The sequence below is a fragment of the Lygodium microphyllum genome, chromosome 27 (genome assembly GCF_053477565.2).
Source record: "Lygodium microphyllum isolate KBCC chromosome 27, Lygodium_microphyllum_v1.1.10, whole genome shotgun sequence".
In the NCBI taxonomy this organism is placed as follows: domain Eukaryota; kingdom Viridiplantae; phylum Streptophyta; class Polypodiopsida; order Schizaeales; family Lygodiaceae; genus Lygodium; species Lygodium microphyllum.
In genome coordinates, this window is record NC_141161.1 from 126,871,214 (window position 1) to 126,884,303 (window position 13,090).

The window sequence follows — 13,090 nt, forward strand, 5'->3', positions numbered from 1 at the left end:
TGCCATGGGACTGGCACTTGTCTAGGAGGGGGTAATGTTAACCCTCAGACGAACATGGTGGAAAATCTGAAAAAACTAAAGCAGAAGACAAGGCTAAGGTAAAAGTGAAACAGAAGACGAAGGTATGCCAAGAAAATCCTAGAAACACAAGAAGTGTAAAAAGTTCCTAAATCAAGGAGAGAGATGCACAATAAAAAGTGCAAGTCAATACTTTTGTAAAAGAGTGCAAGGCGCACCATGATCTATTTTGTAAAAGAGTGTCGGCTCTCACCCGTGCAAATTGTAAATGGTTAGAGGCACGGATTGAGGCCATGCCAATAGGGAAGAGAAGGAGAAGGGTTGGAGAAACCCAAACCAAAAAGGGGATGACCGCCCAAAGGGACATAGGGTTAGGGTTTTGTATATAAAGTTGAAAAGTAAATGAGGAGCTCATTCTTGTGTGTGGCCAAAAGTAGCTCTCCTCTTCTTCTTCTTCTTTCTTACTTGAGCTTGTGCTTCAGAGAGGGAGTGCGAGAGTGTGAGGGAGTGAGTGTGTGAGGGTGAGGGACCGTGGTGGAGAAGCCCTCCATCTTCTCCTCTCTTCTTCTCTTCTCTTCTCTTCTCTTCTCTTTTCTTGCTCGCGGCAATGGAGCTTGGAGTGTGGAGCTTGAGGATCGAGCTCGCTTGAAGCTTGCACTTGGATAATGGAGCTACCAAAGTGCTCAGGAAGGGAGGCAACTTGATTGGGCATGAAAGTAAGCTCACTACACTCGTAGAGAGAGATAGCACGTTGACTATGTGAGAAGTAGGTATTAGTGCTGCTTGGCTTAAGACGCTTGAACAATAAGTTGTCTGTGGGTCTTGGCAGTTGAGCGTGAGCTTGCCTCTACAGAAGAAAAGAAACAAAACAATGAAATCAACCCATCTATACTTTATGAGCATCACAAGCAATGCACTTAGGGACCACCCTAGCCCCTCCCCCACATCACAACTTAGGGCAAGACATGATTGATAGACATGTCTCCCTACATCACTCATAGCACCCCCATTTCCACAAACTATATCCTCAAGTGTGGGACAACACCTTAGGCTCACCTCGACCCATCTCCTAGTTCCACTATCACTTGCATAACACATTACATAGTAAGGTAGACACAACCCCCTAGGAAGTGTACTCTTTTCCTTTTCAAGAACATTGTATGATGATATGGCAAACCAATACCTACAAAGGCCTTCATTGACCAATCATCTATCTTCACCATTGGCAACCTCCCAAACTCACTTCACAGAGCATGCCCAACATGGCCCACCTCCCCAACAACCCCAAGCACCATTCCTCATCAACCCTCTACAGACTCAACTTGTACCATCAAGTGACATGGGACTGGTACCTAGCTAAGAGGGGGGTAATGTTACGCCCTCAGAAGTCCAAGATGGAAAAGCCAAAAAATAGAAAACGGAATACGTTCCTAAGGTGAGAAAAATGGAATAGAAAGGCACACTCAGAAAGAAAAATGAAGACATGAAGTGCAGGAAAAAACCTCGAATGTAAAAGGAAGCACACGATAATAAGCGCACTATAATATGTTTGCAAGAAAAGCCCCAAACGCATTGAAGCCTATGCTAACAAGAAGGAGAAGAAAAGAGAGTAGAGGAAGGGACAAAGGCCAGACCAAAAAGGGGATGGCCACCCAAGTAAGGGATAAGGGCATGCATAAAAGTCAAGAAATGAATGAAGAAGCTCATTTGTGTGTGGCCAAACTTGCTCTCTTCTTAGTTCTTGCTCTTGCTTCCTTCTTGTATATGAGAGAGGGAGTGAGGGACCGTGGAGAAGCTCCTCTTCTCCTCTCTTCTTCTTCATCTTATTCTCTTTCCCCTTCTTGCACGCATTGCTATGGATATTAAAGCTTGGAGATGGAGCTTGCTTGAGGGCGCATCTTGAATCATGGAGCATTCAACGGATTCGTGGGAGGAGGTACTCGATCAAATTCGAAGGTAAGCTAACCACATTGGTGTGTGGAAGAGTGTGCACTACTATGTGAGAGGTAGCCATAGCTCTCAACTTGAAACACTTGAAGCAATAAGCAGTCCATGGGTCTCGGTGATTTGCCCATGAGGATGGTGATAACAATGATCACAAGCCTCAAAGCACTTATAGTCAAGGGGTGAAAGATATTGCAAATGAGTAAGCATTTTCATTCATTTTAAGGACATATGTCCAAGGCGATAATGCCAAAGAGATACATGTGGAACTACATCCACTACCAAAATATGGTCAACTGACTGGTAACCATTCTTTACATTATTATTGCATGTTTATTATGGAGTCAGATGTGCAGTACTTTGATAGTGGTGTAGCTAAGCATATTATTTCTCAATATAGTTTATCCACTTCTCTTGGTGGGTCTGTTCCTATGATAGTACTATCATATGTGCCAATAACTTGTCTTATCCTACTAAAGGAGTTTGAAAAATTGTGTTGACTATTGTTAAAAACAATACTTTCACACTTGTATAGTCCTTAAATATGCTAGAGATCAATAAATTTTGTTGTTAGTTTTTGCACTTACCAAGATTGACTTGATTGCAATGTTTGTTAATGATAGATGTCTAAATCTTGATCCCAAATGTGGTTGATCTCTAATGTTGATGGTTATTGCATCTAGCTCACTATGTTGTGAGTTGTATAAGCTCAATGACTATGGTAAATGTATGGAAGACATGGTATGTGTAGTTGCAAATTTAGATTGTTTCAAATACAAAACTTTGGGATGCATATTTTGGTCATATGAATTTTTCTAGTTTGTTGCACCTGTAGAAATCTAATATGGTTTCATACACTTGTAAAATTTTGTTAGTTTATTGTACTCTTGAGCACCTACAAAACACACTTGTAAGAGTTGTACATTGGGTAAAATGTAGCATGCTTCATAGTCAAGTGAAGCTGTCCCTCCACAAATTATAGCTTGTGCACAACAATGATTGTGGCTCAATGCAAACACCATATTTTAGAAACTACATTTATTTCATGACTTTCATTTATGATCACTCTAGAAATGCATGAGTCTATGCTTTGAAAGCTAAGTCCAAAGTGTTTTGTACAACGAATTTGTAAGCATGGCATAAAATTTGCCAATGTGTAAAGTGGGCACACTTTGTTTTGATTGAGGGATGGAATATATGTCTAAAGATTTTAATATATATTTTGTTGAACATGGGACAAAACCCCAACTTATAATAATGTATACAACACAACAAAATGGTGTGGCGGAGAGAAACAATAGAGCTCTCATGGAGATGACACAATGCATGACTAAAGTGAAGCTTTGCTAAATAGTTTCTGATTTGAGGTTGTTTTATGTGTATCTTATGTACTTAATAGGTGTTCCACGAAGGCATTGAAGTCTATCCCTCCATATGAGGCTTGGTAAGATAAAGAGCCATCTATTGTCCATTTGTGTATTTTTGGGTGCCTAGCTTATGCATTAATACTAGTGCAACAATGTAAAAAGCTAGATGACAAGGTTGCAAAATACATATTTGTTGGTTATGATACTAAAATCAAAAGTTACAAGATATATTATCTAGAAACTAAATGTATTTTGATTAGTTGTGATGTCATCTCTTGTGCAAGTCATCTCTTATACTAAAGACATATATACATTTACAAGATTCCTATGACACTTTGTCATCTCTTTTCAATAATGGATAGTCACATGCAATGCCAAACGAAGTAGTTTTTAGCCCATGCAAGTTACTCATGAATCAATACATCAACCTATTTTTGATGCAGATGTGAATGATGCACTTCTTGATGAGGGAGTAGAGTGAGTAGTTTAAGACTATGCCAAAATGGTTGGTGCAAACATCACATAATAGTAAATTGGACATGCCTCTATCTAGCCATGCTTGTTTTAGCTATTACAGTGTCTCTTATGCATGAAATTGTTCTGCATTGGCTGTTTTTAGCCTACGTGATGAGGATGAGCTCATTTCCTTTAAAGAGGTACAAAATACAAAATGCAACATGAGTATGATATTATTGTCAAAGTATTTGGTTCTTATGTGACTTATGGGCAACACATACTCAATGACTTGGGACCATTGGACACACTTCTATTCATTTAGGAGCTTCAATGCATAAAATCCTTATACTAGCTCTCACTTAGCCACTTGCATGTGGATCAAGATCCATTGTATTGAGCATTGCAAAGTGTACCTCCAACCATGAAGGTCACACATGCAAGCTCCACGACTCAAGTGAGTGCTCCCTCACTCCTTAACTCTCCATAGCCTTCATCCTGCAAGGAGAAAGCACGGGCAAGGCATGGGAGAACACTTGAGAGAAGGAAAGATGCTTCCCCTTACCTCACACTCTCATTCTCTTTCCCTCAATGTCACACTCTCCCTCACGCTCTCACACACAAGGACAAAAGCAAGAGAGTAAGTACTAGAAGTTTGCACACACGTGAATAGCTTGTTCTATTTATGCTCATTCTTTTATACACTTTTTAAGAGTTATGTTTTCCCCATCCCTCTTGGGCATCCAACCCATGTTTTGGGCCAAAAGATTGATTATCTCTTATCGCATGCTTTTCGTATGGTGAGAATCCAATAGAGCCTTTGCAGTTTTACCTCACAGCCTATTCTAACATTATAGTTTGCACATGATCACACCCAACTTACAAATTTACATGATAAATTAATATGATTGATGTGACTACTTTGTGTAACCACTATATGCACATTGTGTTGTGAATAATAATTCAAAAATTAGGCTCCTTCTTCGTGCTTTGCTTGCACATTGCACATTGCTTACTTCTTGTAGTGGTTAACAATATCCTCTCCTAGATGAGTGCCAATCCCATGGCACTCATCATCGTAGATAGCGTGCTTCTACTTGCACCAAAGACGTGGATGCTAGGGATAGCTATGTGTCACCTTGGAGGAATCCTTGTGGAGTTGTTGATGAAGAATGCTTGCATCGCCAAGTCATTTGTGATTCAAGTGATAGTAGTTGACATGGCTGTTGAAGTTGTTGGTATTCTTGGGATTCTCTTGGTGAATTCTAATGGTGATCATTCTTCTAGTAAGCTTCGATGTTGAGACAAAGGACAAAGATATTAGCCTAAAGGTTGATGTAGAGCTGATGGTGCATTCTTCTTTGGAATCTTCAGTACCTACAATTGAAAGCCTCTTGTACAATCTCTCCCCGGGGAGTAGTGCTAGTTTTCTTATCGTGCATAAGACATATTTTGTTGGTTTCAGAGACAAGTCGAACTCCAACCAAGCCTAGAGTGTTGTCCCGCACTTGAGGACCCAAACCGTGTATAGGTTGTGGTGCAAATATTATGTGAATGCACGTGCATACTTAGGTATTACTCAGTTAGAAGACAATCATCCTGGTTCCTCATAGCATGGTGGTAAATGAAGCATGGGCTGGCATTAGATGGAAAAAAAAAATAGTGGTCAAGAGAAGTACACTTGAAAGGATTCTTGGAACACCTTCATTGTCTTAGTAGGCAAGGCATTTTATTGTAGCTGAGTGACTTGATCTCTTGGTATTTTAGTAGTTGCATCTACTTGCAGTGATTGAAGAGAATTGTATCCTTTCCCAATGCCTTTCTACCTTGCTTTGTGGTTGATCATGATAGTAGTGAGATGGAATATAGAAAGAATTGTGCACATGGCTCAAGCTGATAGCTAACCATAGGCAAGATGGACTCCCTAAGTGTGCCCTATCCTTGGTGTGCCCCGAGCAATTTGTGGGGGAATGTACAAGAGGCTAGAGAATTAGGGACAGAGCCAACCGACCGAGGTCATTAGACATACCTAATTTCAGAACCCCTAGGTGTGATGATGTGATTGTACGTGCATTTTTATTTTATGTTTCTTTTATTTTCTCTCTTGTTTTTTCTTGAGTAGCATAATAATGCTATTCAGTGATGCTTTTAGCCTTTCAAAAGAGATAGGAGAATGCTAGAAGTTGGGGCTAAGAATTATCAATACTATAACAAGAATCGTTCCATAAGCCTTGATGCTAGAGGACTTGTTGTTGATGAAGAGGCGCACTTGAATTTCATGGCCAACCATTGTTCTTCATGTTGAAGCAATAGAGATTTTTAAGTAGCAAGTGGAGTGAGTTTTGCTAGGGTGCATTAAGAGTACTTCATATCCTTGTTTTCATCCTTCTTGTGTTCTAGAGTGCTTATTTTGTTGAGTTGTTACTCCCTTGTTGTTGCCTTAAGCATAACCTTTGTCACCTATTTTTTTTCATTCACTTGATAAAAATTGAGAGCACATGTAGTAGAATTCAGTGAAAATTTTTGAGAATCTTACCAACTAGTAAGCCGTTGCTTCTCTTGCTCCAACTAGTAAGGAATTGCTTCGCTTGCTCCCTCCCTATACGAAAAATGTTGCAATGCTTCTGAGCATTGCATGGATATTGATATCGTGGTGTGCATAGATATTTTTCTAAATAAATTGATAAATATAAATGATATTACATATAAAACTATAATGTACAGGGTAGTAAGTCATGATACAAGGATACTCCATCGAGGTGTGAGTCGCGATGGATAGAAGTTAGGATTGCATTGAAGTGTACCGTATATGTCAAGAAGTTGTGGCAATTGTGCAAATAAGGTTAAATATGCTACAACATCAAGTATCACACCTTAGTTTAGTCTACTCGCAACATGGAGCTCTTCTTTTGTGAGGATGTTGTTGAGCAAGGGAAGGTCTAGAGTGGTCTAGCTAGCGTGGCTCCTCATACAGTGGCAAGTACTCAAAAGGGAAGTTGGAGCAGCTTACATTGGATCAATTTGGGATTTCCATTTAGCTCATCTTTGCTCTAAAATGGTCATGAATTGATTTCTGATTTCAATTGTTGAGGCTCTCATAGTATACCATACTTACTTGAATAAGTTTTCACCCTTTCCTTTCTATTCTAGTGCTGATGTTTCCTCAATGGTTTGGACACACAATGCATTACAAAATGTGAGGACCAAATAGCATTTCTCAACCTCCTTGTCAAGAATGAGTCTTAGAAGGTCATCCATGTGGTCATTGTGTTGCTTACTGAGGTGTTCTGGCTCTTCCCATGATAGTGGGAATTCTAAGAATTCCTCAAATTCCTTAGGTAGGATTCCAACATTAGCCTAGGCATAAACACTAGCAAGGAACATGATTTTATCCCTCAATTCCTTAAGGCAAGCAATCACTATTCAATTTTCCTTTTGGACAATTTTTGTTGTGATGTTGTTTAATTCTATTGGCCTCAAGTTATGTTTCCATTGAGCTAGAGGCTTTGGTCGAGGGTTGAGCTTGACTTGAGAGCTGTTGACTCACTTGGTCTCGTTGGGTGCTAGTATCACTCTTTTCCAAAGCATTACGAGTATGCTCCTTGGCGGGTTTGATGGGTTTAATCGTATTTAGGAAGTGTAACTATTGTGTTTCCATGGGTTGATGGGAAGTAGTAAAACTATCGAGGTGGTAGATTTGATATTGGTAGTAGTTGAGGGCAATTTATGTTTTAGATCCTAGGTTTATTTGAAAGAACACTTGGGGGTTAAGTGGTTCATGCGTATCTCTAGTCCCTTGTGGAAGCATCTTAAGGATTGTGATTCTTCTCCTTCAAAGTCTCTTTTAAGAGCTCCTTCAGTTGCTCTTCTATTAGTTTCCCAATGTTAATGTAAATGTATGCATGTGTGAGAGATGTCATCTTTTATCTAACTGCGCTAAACACTTCATTTCTAGCTCACTAGTTTGTTGTGCTATCTCTTTAGCCATCTCCTTAAGGGATGTATTTTTGTGCCTAGGCTTATTATCTAGTTGGGCTAAACACTTCATTTCTAGCTCATTAGTTTGTTGTGCTATCTCTTTAGCCATCTTCTCAAGTGATTTATTTTTGTGCCTAGGCTTTAAGTCCTCTGGAGGTTTTGGATGTGACAAGGACATTTTATGTGGCATTGGGCTCATTACACTCTTAGCTAAATAGCTTATATTGACTTGTGGTAATGAACCAATAGAGGCTTGTTCTATGGTTGATGTGGCAAGTTTAGTTTCAACCAAAGGTTGTGTCTATTGGAATCTGAGCTTTTGTTGGTTTTTTTGCTTAGGTAGAGCAGCTGCATGAGGCTGTTGCTGCTAGGCTTCCTATTTTTGCTTGGTTGAAGATGATTTTGGAGATTTTGGACTCCTAAACAGGCTAGTCACGGCCTCTGGTGGTAGTCTTCCCTAGATGGCTCTAGTTTATTCCCTTGTATTTGGCAACAACATCAAGCAACTACGCTACCCCCTACCATTACATGATGCCACATGGACTCACTAGAACTAGTCATTACTTTTGCTACTACTTGCAGGCAGTGCTTGATGCACCTGTGTTGATGCCATGGAGCATAAGCTTGTGCAATGCTGGAGGTGTCAGCTTGGGCCCTCTTCCACCTTGGCACCCTTTAATCCCCCTGTACAAGGAGGGAGAGAGGGGGGGCACAAGGGGAAGGTGGGAATTTAATCATTAGTGGTGGCTTGTTTTGACCTCTTAATGTGCTATTGATTCTGCAAACATTGTGCCTCCACCACGCCCTGCAGCCACCCACACACACACCATGCATAACATAGTTGCACACATATACACACTACACACACACCACTCCATACACGTGTACCCACACACATAGTCACACATCCACACATATATATGCACACATAGACAAATAACATACACACACATACCCTATATATGCTACACACACATAACTCACAATGCATAGGCACACACCACACACAACACATCCTACTTACGCCCATGCACACATGCTATATGCTACACACCCCCACACACTGACACACATGTATACACGTGAAAACACTCACACCTTACCCACACATAGACACACATAGACACATGTCCACCCACAGACATATACATATATTTGCACATGTAGACACACACACAGACACACACAAGCACACTATACACTCATATACATCCCACACACACAGGCACAACACATGCACACATCAGAGTCCCTACTTTCCCCCCACAACCAACATCCATTAGTAGGCAGGATAGTAGGAAATGGCAAAGGAAGCAGGTGGCTCGGTGCTCACCTGTGTGTGACACACGCATATACACACATAAATGCACACCATACCTACACTCAACATTAAACCTTGCAAAGATGCTTCACACATAGATACATACCCTACACAAACATAGACATATGCATAGATGCATGCTACACATACACACAAGATGCACACATAGACTCACATCGCACACCTACATACACACATGCATTAACCTTGCACACACTCCTTGACACCTTGACATGTGCACATAGACCAACACACGTGCAAACAACTCATGTGCATGTACACAACACCCCTATGCATAGGCACATAAATGCACGCACATTGACACATAGACTAAGGCCCTCGTAGCCAAAACCTATACACAAAACTCTTTCTCATAAACCTTGGATGCATACACTCTCTCACACATACATTCACAAAACCCTTGCACCTATGCCTTTGCACTGGCACATAGACACCTTGCACATCCCATCCTTGCACACAAGATCTTCATAGGTACCCATATACGCATGCACATATTTGCACTTAGACACCCATACATCCTTGCGCATGCACATTCACACTTGTACATAGACCCCCCCACACAGAAGCACATGCATGTGCACATAGATCCATGCACACAATCCCTTGCACATAGGGCAACACACATGCACACAACATTAGTGCACATACACGAGACCCTTGCATCTGTGGACACAAATCCTAGGACTCTTGCACTTGGATATCTACCCATAGCCCTTGTGTACTTGTAGAAGACCCATGTGCACAAATGGAAGATGCTACGGTATTATCTCATGGCTTATCCCATAAATCAATGGCTTACCCCATAAATCACCCATTCCATAGCCTTATAAGCTTGCAGCGTGTTAGAATTGCCTTGAATTAGGCCAGGAAGGCCACTACTACCCTAGGCCACGACCCACTAAAAATGAACCTCTATGCATTGAATGTCATTCCACTCATATGTGTCACAATTGTCCTAAATGTAGGGTACCCAACAACAATTCTCACATGCATACTAGGCATGCTATCTCCACATGCATGGCTAAGGCCATCACCATTGACCTAGAAGATGATGAGCTAATCCCACTTGCTAGCTTGAGGTCAAATTATTACAAAGCAAGAGCACATCACTAAAGCTTCCATTGACACATGAGTCAATTACAATATCCTCACCTATGATGCTTGGACTTGCATAGGACAACATGAGCTTGTGCCTACTAATGCTATAGTCAATCGTTACAGGGGGGTCACCATACTCTCTCTTAGGCAAATGCAAAATTGTAATGTCCCTCAAGATTGAGAGTTTGCCGACTATGTTCTATGTGCTTCCCAATAGAGAAGACATCGCAAAGGAAATTCTACTTAGATGAGCTTTCAAGCACACCGCAAAGTGTGATGTGGACAATCGAGCACATTGCATACACTTAACCCTACTTGGTGCCATGATAATCATGATTCTTAGCAAAATCAACCTTATTGATGCACAGAGGAAGGCCAAGCAACCTATTGTTGGACCAGCACGAAACTCAAGAAGAGAGAGTCATGAAGTCCTTAGAGAACTACTAAAGGCACAAGACCAAAGACAAATACCCACCATCGGTGTAAAGTTCCTAGTCCTGGTGAGAAGATCCAAGCATCTAACAGCTCTAATACAGTTTCTAATACTGCCAACAAGAAAAGGCCTCCATGCAAAAAGAGGCAAATATATTGGGGATACCACTACAAATGTAGATGGAGAGTTAGCACAATGCTGCAATGGATACCCAAAGCTTTGCTACGTGCTCAAGGGTATTATGTAGGAAACTAAATGATTTGGCTACCCAAACCCCCTACTTCACCACCTCTATCAACCAATGCCCAGATCTCACCCAATGCGAGGAAACACAGAAGGAGACCCAAGCGAGGCTCTAGGTCTAGGACAAAAAACACAAGAGAAATTGAGCCAACTAAGGTAGAAACCAAGAACACAAACTTTGTCTATTAGAAAAAGGAAGCTTGGCTTATTAAGATTGAGTGGTTTCTAGGAACTAGACTCACTTTGGATGCACGTACCCTTTGCCGCGTAAACTAGCTGGCCCTTAGGTCATTGGCATTACTGGGACATAAGTCCTACATATCCATTCATCTCTTTGCAAACCATTGGCATTAGTGGGAAATAATTCCTACATATCCATTCATCTCTTTGCAAACCCTAATTCTAAAGATTCGTAACCCTAAGTCTGCTTATACATAAGCATCCAGCAGCACGATAGCTGTGTCTCTCTCTCTCTCTCTCTCTCACTCTCTCTCTTTCTTTCTCTCTCCCCTCCCCTCCCCGCCCCTCCCCTCTTCCCCTTTCTCTGTGTTTCTATGTTTGTCTGTGCTGTGATGTACTCTGTTTACATGTTAGACTACAGAGGCGGGCTCCGCCCGTTCCATGAGAAGAACCTTCCATTCTGAGCACAGAGAGAAATGAGAAATCTGTTCTGCCTGCCCTCGAGCTACTTCACAGCAGCAGGAGATGATGATCTGAAGTTATTATCTTTGGTCTGTGTTTCTGATTTTGAAGCATGAAGATTCTTCTCATCTGATCTCTGTGTAGGTGCTGGCGGCACATCTGTACCCCGTGATGCAAAACAACATCGCTGATGGCCTTGAAGAAAGGCCGTAGAGCGGTGGCAGGCGGCCCCTCGCCCCCACTCTTTCTTCTCTTCTCTCCCTGTGTTTCAATGTTGTGTTCACTCTCTGTATCCCTTCTTCTGGAGGGTCTGCCTGCCGCATGCCGCCGCTGAAGCGTTTGAGCTATGAGAGCTGAGGGTACTTCTGTGGCCATGCCATGTGCCGAGGCATTTTCGGTGTTTTAATCAGGTCGGGTTGTTGGAGTGTCAAGTTCTGGGAGGTTCTCTCACCTCGGAGGTCTTTTAGGGTTTTTTTGCAGGGGTGATAAGCCTTCAGAAGTCAAAGTGTAATCACAAGTAGATGGAGGCAAGCACGTTCTTGTATCAGGATCCACAATGTCTGTAGCAAGGGAAGTTTTTCTCCCTTTTCACCAATTAAGTATATGGTAATGCGGTTTGTTCCCCTGGCTACTGTATCTACTCGGCCTATTGATCCAAGATCATTCAATGTATCTTTATGTTTCGGCTTTCAAAACTGATGTCTGCCATGCTTACTTAAACGGCAAGAGCAACTTAAGCATGGTGGTCGTTATGAACGTAGGAAATGCCTGCAAGTAGCTCGCTCATTACTGTACTATGTACTATGCTTCTGATCATTACAGTATGGAGCAAAGGTAGAAAGCAACTGGAAGAACTTGCTGAACCTCTGCAATCCAGATTCCAGCATCTGTAAGAAATGAAAACCTCATCATCACATGGTGGTTATCAAAGAGGTCGTGGGCATTGGCAGTCTTGGATGCTGCTATGAAATCTCTCGTAGTGCTATGGAGATGTTCTCTCCCTTGCCAAGTGATATGTTCTCTCCCTTGTCCATGGAGTTACAAGCTGAATTGGCTTAGCTAATGTGTTTCCCATGTCAACCATAGTTTTTAGTAATGATTCGCTATTGGGTCATCTGTACACAGAATTAATCTACAACAAGGCGCCTTTGATGCATAGAAGAAACCAGCTAAGCAGTATTAGAGTTACTTGTAATGTTACTAACCAAATGCTATTGAGCGCTTTTACAGTAGAATTCTGTCTTGATCGTTGCTCTTTTGTACTGTATAGAAGATGGCTTATCAACAAAGAATGTAAAAAAATGACCCATATATAAGGAAGATTTGATTCTACCCACTGCCAGGGTAAGATGTATGAATGTCCAACCCCCATTCCAGAGATGGGATTATAAGCGTTTTCTCTAGCTTTGCTTACACATGGAATTTTCATAATATGAGTAAAAGTTAAAGGTATGTTATGTGCATGCTCGCCAATATGATGCTCTTATAGTAGCCAATCCTAAGGCATAAACCTATAAACCTAGGGGTATGAATTCAAAACCATTAGAGCTCATAAATTTGATAATTCCCAAA

General features: G+C 41.3%; 1 non-coding gene across 1 annotated transcript; it reads left to right on the forward strand.

The window, feature by feature from the left end:
- Positions 1-11,437: 11,437 nt before the first annotated feature.
- Positions 11,438-11,527, forward strand: LOC148012811 (small nucleolar RNA R64/Z200 family). Its single transcript, XR_015689214.1, has one exon. It is a non-coding gene; the product is annotated as a small nucleolar RNA R64/Z200 family (small nucleolar RNA).
- The last annotated feature ends 1,563 nt before the right edge of the window (positions 11,528-13,090 follow it).